Genomic DNA, 12,500 nt, shown 5'->3' with positions numbered 1-12,500 from the left:
TTGAAAGGCCAATATTTATGAAAAATAAATAAAAAAAATAAATATGTATATAGAGACATACTGTAATAACTTGACGTAAATAATGGAGATTAAAAACCAATTACAATCAAAAATTAGAAGAAAAAAAATTTTACTAAAAGATTACCTTTTTTATATTTGCATAGAATGTATATATTGTTAATGTTATGTGTGTGTGTGTGTGTGTGTGTGTGTGTGTGTGTGTGTGTGTGTGTGTGTGTGTGTGTGTGTGTGTGTGTGTCCTTCCTTTTGCACTGCACACGTCGTGACGCTCTGTTAGATCCACTATGGACTGGACTCTCACTATTATGTTAGATCCACTATGGACTGGACTCTCACTATTATGTTAGATCCACTATGGACTGGACTCTCACTATTATGTTAGATCCACTATGGACTGGACTCTCACACTATTATGTTAGATCCACTATGGACTGGACTCTCACTATTATGTTAGATCCACTATGGACTGGACTATCACACTATTATGTTAGATCCACTATGGACTGGACTCTCACACTTTTATGTTAGATCCACTATGGACTGGACTCTCACACTATTATGTTAGATCCACTATGGACTGGACTCTCACACTATTATGTTAGATCCACTATGGACTGGACTCTCACACTATTATGTTAGATCCACTATGGACTGGACTCTCACACTATTATGTTAGATCCACTATGGACTGGACTCTCACTATTATGTTAGATCCACTATGGACTGGACTATCACACTATTATGTTAGATCCACTATGGACTGGACTCTCACACTTTTATGTTAGATCCACTATGGACTGGACTCTCACTATTATGTTAGATCCACTATGGACTGGACTCTCACTATTATGTTAGATCCACTATGGACTGGACTCTCACACTATTATGTTAGATCCACTATGGACTGGACTCTCACTATTATGTTAGATCCACTATGGACTGGACTCTCTCACTATTATGTTAGATCCACTATGGACTGGACTCTCACAATATTATGTTAGATCCACTAAGGACTTCCTTTTGCACTGCACACGTCGTGACGCCCGAGAAATGGGAGACTTAACAGAGAAGGTTGAATACCTAAAAACTTTCAGTTGATTTTAAAACAAGGCCTGATTTTTCTTGACTTTTTCATGTTCCAGTTTGAAGTTACAACTTCTGAAATGAAACCGAGTAAGATTGTCGTGTTGTTATTTGCTTTTGTTGGGAATTAAGATTTTTACACTACTACAACAATTGTACACATTTTGAAAGTGTCATTTAGTGCAATGGACTTAAAATATTAAGTTAAGTATGCAAAGCAATTGACTTTGCAAAAGATTTTAAGTTAAATTAATTTGTGCTTTCATGCAATGGACTTCAAATATTAAGTTAATTAAGTATGCTAAGTAATTGACTTTGCAAAATATTTTAAGTTAAATTAATTTGTGCTTTCATGCAATGGACTTAAAATATTAAGTTAATTAAGTATGCTAAGTAATTGACTTTGCAAAATATTTTGAATTAAATCAACTTGTGCTTTCATGCAATGGACTTAAAATATTAAGTTAATTAAGTATGCTAAGTAATTGACTTTGCAAAATATTTTAAGTTAAATTAATTTGTGCTTTCATGCAATGGACTTCAAATATTAAGTTAATTAAGTATGCTAAGTAATTGACTTTGCAAAATATTTTAAGTTAAATTAATTTGTGCTTTCATGCAATGGACTTAAAATATTAAGTTAATTAAGTATGCTAAGTAATTGACTTTGCAAAAGATTTTAAGTTAAATTAATTTGTGCTTTCATGCAATGGACTTAAAATATTAAGTTAATTAAGTATGTTAAGTAATTGACTTTGCAAAATATTTTAAGTTAAATTAATTTGTGCTTTCATGCAATGGACTTAAAATATTAAGTTAATTAATTATACCAAACAATTGACTTTGCAAACTATTTTAAGCTAAATTAACTTGTGATTTCATGCAATGGACTTAAAATATTAAGTTAATTAATTATACTAAACAATTGACTTTGCAAACTATTTTAAGTTAAATTAACTTGTGATTTCATGCAATGGACTTAAAATATTAAGTTAATTAAGTTTGCTAAGTAATTGACTTTGCAAAATATTTTGAATTAAATCAACTTGTGCTTTCATGCAATGGACTTAAAATATTAAGTTAATTAAGTATGCTAAACAATTGACTTTGCAAACTATTTTAAGTTAAATTAACTTGTGATTTCATGCAATGGACTTAAAATGATTAAGTAAATTAAGTATGCAAAGCAATTGACTTTGCAAAATATTGACTGTGTGTCGCTTTTAAAAGTGCTCCCCCTCTGGCCAACATATGAAATAACATGTGTGTAAGAAATTGAAAGGCCAAAAAAATAAATAAATAAATATGTATATAGAGACATACTGTAATAACTTGACGTAAATAATGGAGATTAAAAAACAATTACAAACAAAAATTAAAAAAAAAAAAAAATTAACTAAAAGCTTACCTTTTTTATATTTGCATAGAATGTATATATTATTAATGTTGTGTGTGTGTGTGTGTGTGTGTGTGTGTGTGTGTGTGTGTGTGTGTGTGTGTGTGTGTGTGTGTGTGTGTGTGTGTGTCTTGGCAGAGGATGCGAGGCCTTAAAAAGGGATGGCGTGGCTCAGTTGCTAGAGCGGTTGTTCCAGCAACTTGAGGGTTCCTGGTTCGAATCCAGCTTCTGCCATCCTCGTTGGGTCCTTTGGGCAAGACACTTGGCCCAGCTCACTCCTGATGGGTCGTGGTTTGGCGCCTTGCAGGTATCTCCCGCCGTCAGGTGAGTGTGTGACGTAAGTAAAGCGCTTTAGTATTGGTCCAGGTATTGAAAGAAGCCTGATATAACCATTTAAAAATTATTTTAAATCAAGATGAATAATATAATTTCACTTATTTTCATGATTTCTGGATAACTTGCTTTGAAATCACAAGCAGATAATTATTTTTATCAAGACAATTGTGGGGGGAATATCAGTTAATATATAATAATAATAATAATAATAATAATAATAATAATAATTAAAGCTGCAAGCAGCGTTGGTCGGGCCCGCGTATTTGGCAGGTGCTAGTCCTAACTGTCCCAATACTTTTGTCCAGTTTTCGTCATAAGTGTCCCAATACTTTTGTCTACTTTTAGTCCGAATTGTCCCAATACTTTTGTCTAGTGTACCTACCTTGTCTGCATTGTGTGGGCACGCTGGTGCTTCCTGCTTTTAAGCAGCCATCTTAAAAAAACAGCAGCGCAGCAGCATCAGCGCAGCGGGTCTTTGAAGGGTCATAAAATCAAAACCGGAGCAGTTAGGAAAAAAAGCGCTTCTGTCATTGTAATCACAAGGGTTCAATCTCTCTCCTGTGTTAGTTTGAAGGCGAAACGACAAACGCGCTCAGAGGAGATAGTTTTTGAAGGAAGGTGACCGGTTTTTACAAAAAATTTGTTTTGAAGGGGGAATAGCAAACTTCCTGTTGATTTTTGCTGGGGGTTGTCAATTTATGAAATGTACCGGTAGGTCTAAGTGAGACCTACATAGAGGTTTTTGTTTCATGTCTTTCCGACTTTCCCAGTGGGAGTTACAGGCAGTTGTGTAAATTTTTTCTTCCGAGGAGCAGTTTTTTCTGCGTTTTATTAAAAAATTGCGGTAGAGCACAATTTTTAGATTTGGGGTTAGGTTTTTTCATTAGATCACAGTTTTAGCCAGTCCTGATGTGTGTGTTCAGTTTGGTGAGTTTTGAAGCATGTCAAATTAGAGCTCAAAGAGGCAAAAGTGACTGTTTTTACTACTTTTTTGTCTTGAAGGGGGAATTGCCAACTTCCTTTTGATTTTTGCCCGAGAATATACTATTATGAAATCTAGGTCTAAGTCACATCTACATAAAGGTTTTTGTTTCATGTCTCTCCGACCTTCCTAGTGGGAGTTACAGGCAGTCTAGTTTTTTTTTTTCCGTAGGGGGCGCTAGAGCGCAATTTTGAGTTTTGAGGTTTGGTTTTTTGATAAAAAGTTTTGCCGTATACTAGACTTTTGTCTAGTGTACCTACCTTGTCTGCATTGTGTGGGCACGTTGGTGCTTCCTGCTTTTAAGCAGCCCTCTTACAAAAACAGGAGCGCAGCAGCATCAGCGCAGTGGTTCTTTGAAGGCTCATAAAATCAAAATCGAGGCAGTTATAAAAAAAGCGCTTCTGTTGTTGTAATCACAAGGGTTCAATCTCTCTCCTGTGTTAGTTTGAAGGCGAAACGACAAACGCGCTCAGAGGAGTTCGTTTTTGAAGGAAGGTGACCGGTTTTTACAAAGAATTTGTTTTGAAGGGGGAATAGCAAACTTCCTGTTGATTTTTGCTGGGGGTTGTCAATTTATGAAATGTAGGTCTAAGTGAGACCTACATAGAGGTTTTTGTTTCATGTCTTTCCGACTTTCCCAGTGGGAGTTACAGGCAGTTTTGTCATTTTTTTCTTCCGAGGAGCAGTTTTTTCTGCGTTTTATTAAAAAATTGCGGTAGAGCACAATTTTTAGATTTGGGGTTAGGTTTTTTCATTAGATCACAGTTTTAGCCAGTCCTGATGTGTGTGTTCAGTTTGGTGAGTGTTGAAGCATGTCAAATTAGAGCTCAAAGAGGCAAAAGTGACTGTTTTTAGTACTTTTTTGTCTTGAAGGGGGAATTGCCAACTTCCTTTTGATTTTTGCCCGAGAATATACTATTATGAAATCTAGGTCTAAGTCACACCTACATAAAGGTTTTTGTTTCATGTCTCTCCGACCTTCCTAGTGGGAGTTACAGGCAGTCTAGTCTTCTTTTTTCGTAGGGGGCGCTAGAGCGCAATTTTGAGTTTTGAGGTTTGGTTTTTTTGATAAAATGTTTTGCCGTATATTACTGATGTGTGTGTAAAATGTGGTGAGTTTTGAAGTATGTTAAGGGGGTCAAATTACAGCGCAAAGTTGCGGAAGAATAATAATAATAATTAAAACTGCAAGCAGCATTGGTCGGGCCAGCGTATTTGGCAGGTGCTAGTCCTAAGTGTCCCAATACTTATATCCAGTTTTAGTCCTAAATTTCCCACTACTTTTGTCAAGTTGTAGTCCTAAGTGTCCCAATACATTTGTCCAGTGTAGGTGTCCCAATAATTTTTTTCAGTGGTAGTCCTAAGTGTCCCAATACTTTTGTCCAGTTTTCGTCATAAGTGTCCCAATACTTTTGTCTACTTTTAGTCCGAATTGTCCCAATACTTTTGTCTAGTGTACCTACCTTGTCTGCATTGTGTGGGCACGTTGGTGCTTCCTGCTTTTAAGCAGCCATCTTAAAAAAACAGCAGCGCAGCAGCATCAGCGCAGCGGGTCTTTGAAGGGTCATAAAATCAAAACCGGAGCAGTTAGAAAAAAAGCGCTTCTGCCATTGTAATCACAAGGGTTCAATCTCTCTCCTGTGTTAGTTTGAAGGCGAAACGACAAACGCGCTCAGAGGAGTTCGTTTTTGAAGGAAGGTGACCGTTTTTTACAAAAAAATTGTTTTGAAGGGGGAATCGCAAACTTCCTGTTGATTTTTGCTGGGGGTTGTCAATTTATGAAATGTAGGTCTAAGTGAGACCTACATAGAGGTTTTTGTTTCATGTCTTTCCGACTTTCCCAGTGGGAGTTACAGGCAGTTTTGTCATTTTTTTCTTCCGAGGAGCAGTTTTTTTCTGCGTTTTATTACAAAATTGCGGTAGAGCACAATTTTTAGATTTGGGGTTAGGTTTTTTCATTAGATCACAGTTTTAGCCAGTCCTGATGTGTGTGTTCAGTTCGGTGAGTTTTGAAGCATGTCAAATTAGAGCTCAAAGAGGCAAAAGTGACTGTTTTTAGTACTTTTTTGTTTTTGAAGGGGGAATTGCCAACTTCCTTTTGATTTTTGCCCGAGAATATACTATTATGAAATCTAGGTCTAAGTCACACCTACATAAAGGTTTTTGTTTCACGTCTCTCCGACCTTCCTAGTGGGAGTTACAGGCAGTAGTTTTTTTTTTTCGTAGGAGGCGCTAGAGCGCAATTTTGAGTTTTGAGGTTTAGTTTTTTGATAAAAAGTTTTGCCGTATATTACTGATGTGTGTGTAAAATGTGGTGAGTTTTGAAGTATGTTAAAGGGGGTCAAATTACAGCGCAAAGTTGCGGAAGAATAATAATAATAAAACCTTAGAAATTCAATAGGTCCTTATGTCCCATTGCATAAGGACTCCCTTCGGGAGTCCTTTTGCAATGGGCCATACGGGCCCTAATAATAAAGTTTAAAAGACATGAATTTTTATGGAGTTGATGTCATTTTTCTGTCAAAAAAAACCCGAATATGTTTAGTGAGGAAAATTAAGTGCTTTATTTATGACGCGGCGGGCCAGATCTGGCCCCCGGGCCATGAGTTTGACATCTGTGATGAAGAGCAAGGGCTTCAAAGTCATTTTATCTCAGGGGCCGCATGGAGGAACATCCGTGAACACGGACTATTAAAATCATTCCATTAAAACTAAAAAAATAAAGACAACTTCAGATTGTTTTCTTTGTCTTACTTTGGCCTAAAATATTCTGAAAATATTACAATAAAAATATAAAAATATAGTTGTAAAGTTTAGATCCATGAAGGAAAGAAGAAAGTGAATGAATGTTTATAACTGAATACATTTACAAATGCATAAAAATGTGTTTTCTTTTGTATTCTTTTTTTAGAATGAATGAATTTGTGACAACCTTTTTCCAAAACACAATGAGATATAAGAGGATTGTGAGATATAAGAGGATCGTCGGCATCCTTCCGTGGGGTGGATCCTTTAGAGCAGTGGTCCCCAACCTTTTTGTAACTGCGGACCGGTCAACGCTTGAAAATTTGTCCCACGGACAAATTTATTTATTTTTTTGTCATCAAAAAATACAATCACGTGTGCTTACGGACTGTATCCCTACAGACTGTATTGATATATGTTGATATATATATATATATATATATATATATATATATATATATATATATATATATATATATATATATATATATATATATATATACAAAAAAAATAATAATAATAATAATAATAAATAAATTAAATAAAATATATATATATATATATATATATATATATATATATATATATATATATATGTATATATATTTTTTTTTTTTTGTTTGTTTTTTTATTTTTTTTTATATATATATATATATATATATATATATATATATATATATATATATATATATATATATATATATATATATATATATATTTATTATAATTTTTTTTTTTTTTTTTTTTTTTTTTTTTTTGTGCGGCCTGGTACCAATCGATCCACGGACCGGTACCGGGCCGCGGCCCGTTGGTGGGGGGCCAATGCTTTAAAGTGACGCTGGAGTGACCTCTCTAGTGGATAGTGCATATGTGACAGGGTCAATTATGTCATGTAAATAATGTATTTGATCATGTTTTATTATTGTTACAATTACACAAAATGTGTAAGTTACATGTTTGTTTGATGTTTTTTCAATATGTGGAACAATACCTACTGAAATAATAATTGTTGTCTTTTTGTATTTGTTGGACACGCCTTCCTACTTCCCTTTTGTCCACGATAACGGGAGAGGACTCTCACTATCATGTTAGATCCACTATGGACTGGACTCTCACTCTATTATGTTAGATCCACTATGGACTGGACTCTCACACTATTATGTTAGATCCACTATGGACTGGACTCTCACTATTATGTTAGATCCACTATGGACTGGACTCTCACACTATTATGTTAGATCCACTATGGACTGGACTCTCACAACATTATGTTAGATCCACTATGGACTGGACTCTCACTATTATGTTAGATCCACTATGGACTGGACTCTCACTATTATGTTAGATCCACTATGGACTGGACTCTCACTATTATGTTAGATCCACTATGGACTGGACTATCACTATTATGTTAGATCCACTATGGACTAGACTCTCACTATTATGTTAGATCCACTATGGACTGGACTCTCACTATTATGTTAGATCCACTATGGACTGGACTCTCACACTATTATGTTAGATCCACTATGGACTGGACTCTCACTATTATGTTAGATCCACTATGGACTGGACTCTCACACTATTATGTTAGATCCACTATGGACTGGACTCTCACAACATTATGTTAGATCCACTATGGACTGGACTCTCACACTATTATGTTAGATTCACTATGGACTGGACTCTCACACTATTATGTTAGATCCACTATGGACTGGACTCTCACAACATTATGTTAGATCCACTATGGACTGGACTCTCACAATATTATGCCATTATGATATGCACTCATGTTTTCTAATGACCGTAAGTCTTCAACTATACTAAGTCTTTACATGGTTACAATCTGCACTTTTTAATTATACACTAGTTACTATGGTCATTCAATTAGTAACTATGGTAATCTACCATATTTTTCGGACTATAAATCGCAGTTTTTTTCATAGTTTGGCCGGGGGGGTGCGACTTATACTCAGGAGCGACTTATGTGTGGAATGATGAACACATTATAATATTATTGATCTCATTCACGTAAGAGACTAGACGTATAAGATTTCATGGGATTTAGTGATTAGGAGTGAGAGATTGTTTGGTAAACGTATAGCATGTTCTATATGTTATAGTTATTTGAATGACTCTTACCATAATATGTTACGTTAACATACCAGTTGGTTATTTATGCCTCATATAACGTACACTTATTCAGCCTTTATTTATTTTAAATTGCCTTTCAAATGTCTATTCTTGCTGTTGGCTTTTATCAAATACATTTCCCCAAAAAATGCGACTTATATGTTTTTTTCCTTCTTTATTATGCATTTTCGACAGGTGCGACTTATACTCCGGTGCGCCTTATACTCAGAAAAATACGATACTTAGTTACTATGGTGATGTAAGTCACAGCAGCTCAGACGAGGTACCAAGCAGTGTGGGTGGGGAGCGTTTCCACAGAGTGGCCTGAAATACGGGTGTCAGGAACAGACACGGAAAGAACAAAGTTCTACCAGAAAAGTGATATTATATCAGATTGTAGATGTTTTTTTGGTTTTTTTTACCTTTCGCATTCATATTTCGCCGTGTTTGTTGCATTTTTGTTGCGTTTCGCTTAATTGTAAAATACGTGGATGGAGAGGGGGGGTGACGTTCATATGTACCGTATTTTCCGCACCATAAGCCGCCCTGGGTTATAAGCCGCGCCTTCAATGAACGGCATATTTCAAAACTTTGTCCACCTATAAGCCGCCCCGTGTTGTAAGCCGCATCTAACTGCGCTAAAGGAATGTCAAAAAAACAGTCAGATAGGTCAGTCAAACTTTAATAATATATTAAAAACCAGCGTGATGTGGGCGCGCATGGAGTCGTATATCAACATGGACGGAGCTGCGTGAAAAAAGCCACCCGGCCTCTTCGCGTAAACTTACCTTAACCACTCGCTCATCTTTTCTTCATCCATCCATCCCTTCGAGTTAGCTTTTATGATGACGCCGGCTGGAAAGGTCTCTTTTGGCAAGGTCTTCCTTTTGAATATCACCATGGGTGGAAGTTTCTGGCCATTAGCATGGCAAGCTAGAACCACAGTGAAGGATGACTTCTCATTCCCTGTGGTGCGAATATTCACCGTACGTGCTCCCGTTGTATCCACAGTGCGGTTCACAGGAATATCAAAAGTCAGTGGAACCTCGTCCATGTTGATAATGTTCTCTGGCCGGATCTTTTTTTCAGCTATCTTGTTTTTACAATATGCATGGAAAGTAGCCAGCTTTTCTTGAAAGTCTTTAGGCAGTTGCTGTGAAATAGTAGTCCGTGTGCGGATGGAGAGATTGCGTCTTTTCATGAACCGGAAACCTGTCGCTTAGTATGAGCCATTTTGTGGTCTTTACAGATGTAAACACACAAAGGAAATGAAACATAATATCCGCGCGCTTCTTCTTCTTCTACGGGGGCGGGTGGTTGCTTACAGTAGAAGAAGAAGCGCTTCCTCTTCTATGGGGGGGCGGGTGCTTACCTTGGCGGTTGCTTGCGTAGAAGAAGAAGCACTTCCTCTTCTACGGGGAAAAAAGATGGCGGCTGTTTACCGTAGTTGCGAGACCGAAACTTTATGAAAATGAATCTTAATATTAATCCATATATAAAGCGCACCGGGTTATAAGCCGCACTGTCAGCTTTTGAGTAAATTTGTGGTTTTTAGGTGCGGCTAATAGTGCGGAAAATACGGTAGTCAATATTCAGTGTTTTATCGTTCATAGCTAATATTGTAAATCCCACATTCCGGGTGTCTCTTTTCAGTAGAACATTTTAAATTCCATTCCGTTTCTTAAGGCGGTCTGTCATAACGTTTTTAGCATTCGATCAGACATTATCGTGAGGTTTTGTATTAGTGTTCCTAAAAATAGGACCCACGTATTGTACAGCAGATTGTCACAGCTTATATAAGTGTACAAATGTACTTCAAAATGTAACAATCAAAATAAATATGACTTTTTTGTTTGTTTACGAGGACATGCATGTATAATATGCATTAGCTTGACCATTTAAAATCAACGATAATAAAAAGGAGATGCTTGGAAATAGCATAAAAATGCCCCAAAAACTAAAAATATTGACTTTTTGGTGTAACCATCATGAGCGTTCTGTTCAGGTATATTTCTTTTATATTTTGATGAATCATCATATTTATGTATTGATCAATCTTTAAGCTGTGTGTATTTGATTTCAGTTTGCTTTTGACATCTTATTTAGAATTGCAGTTGAAACTTTTACAACCTAGATTATTTTGAATATTTATTCCCTTTTTTTTACATTTAGTATATTTAAATATACTGTGTTTTATGCTTTTTTTCTTTTTGGAGCATGTACTATACATATAATACAATAAAGTCCCATATAAAATTATGTTTCTAGCAATACTTTAATTTTGCCTTTGAAAGTAACACTCCAATGTCCATTAGTGGAGCTCTACACATATGTTTGTGTGTGTGTGCGTGCGTATATATATATATATATATATATATATATATATATATATATATATATATATATATATATATATATATATATATATATATATATATATATATATATATATATATATATATATATATATATATTTATTTATATTTGTATGTATATATATATATATATATATATATATATATATATATATATATATATATATATATATATATATATATATATATTTATATTTGTATGTATATATATATATATATATATATATATATATATATATATATATATATATATATATATATATATATATATATATATATATCGGCCCCCAGACACATTTTTTTCTCTAAAGGTGGCCCCCGAGTCAAAATAATTTCCCAGGCCTGTATAAGAGGATAATGCATACATTTATCATTTGTTTTCAAAACGCTTACAAAAAAAAGTGGGACCCCAAAAATTGACCGTGGGACCCCATTTTTATGTCTTGATGGGGTCCCTTGGACCCCATTTAGAAAATTCCTAGCGCCAACATGGATGGAGTATTGGTGCGTTCAACCAAACTAGATTATTTTGAATATTCATTCCCTTTTTTACATTTACTATATTTAAATATACTGTGTTTTATGCTTTTTTTTTCTCTTTGGAACATGTACTATACATATACCGTATTTTCCGCACTATTAGCCGCACCTAAAAACCACAAATTTACTCAAAAGCTGACAGTGCGGCTTATAACCCGGTGCGCTTTATATATGGATTAATATTAAGATTCATTTTCATAAAGTTTCGGTCTCGCAACTACGGTAAACAGCCGCCATCTTTTTTCCCCGTAGAAGAGGAAGTGCTTCTTCTTCTACGCAAGCAACCGCCAAGGTAAGCACCCGCCCCGATAGAACAGGAAGCGCTTCTTCTTCTACTGTAAGCAACCACCCGCCCGCGTAGAAGAAGAAGAAGCGCGCGGATATTACGTTTCATTTCCTTTGTGTGTTTACATCTGTAAAGACCACAAAATGGCTCCTACTAAGCGACAGGTTTCCAAGACGCAATCTCTCCATCCGCACACGGACTACTATTTCACAGCAACTGCCTAAAGACTTTCAAGAAAAGCTGGCTACTTTCCGTGCATATTGTAAAAACAAGATAGCTGAAAAAAAGATCCGGCCAGAGAACATTATCAACATGGACGAGGTTCCACTGACTTTTGATATTCCTGTGAACCGCACTGTGGATACAACGGGAGCACGTACGGTGAATATTCGCACCACAGGGAATGAGAAGTCATCCTTCATTGTGGTTCTAGCTTGCCATGCTAATGGCCAGAAACTTCCACCCATGGTGATATTCAAAAGGAAGACCTTGCCAAAAGAGACCTTTCCAGCCGGCGTCATCATAAAAGCTAACTCGAAGGGATGGCTAGATGAAGAAAAGATGAGCGAGTGGTTAAGGTAAGTTTACGCGAAGATATAT

This window comes from Nerophis lumbriciformis, linkage group LG02 (assembly GCF_033978685.3).
Source record: "Nerophis lumbriciformis linkage group LG02, RoL_Nlum_v2.1, whole genome shotgun sequence".
NCBI lineage: Eukaryota > Metazoa > Chordata > Actinopteri > Syngnathiformes > Syngnathidae > Nerophis > Nerophis lumbriciformis.
Note: the sequence above shows the minus strand (reverse complement) of the source record.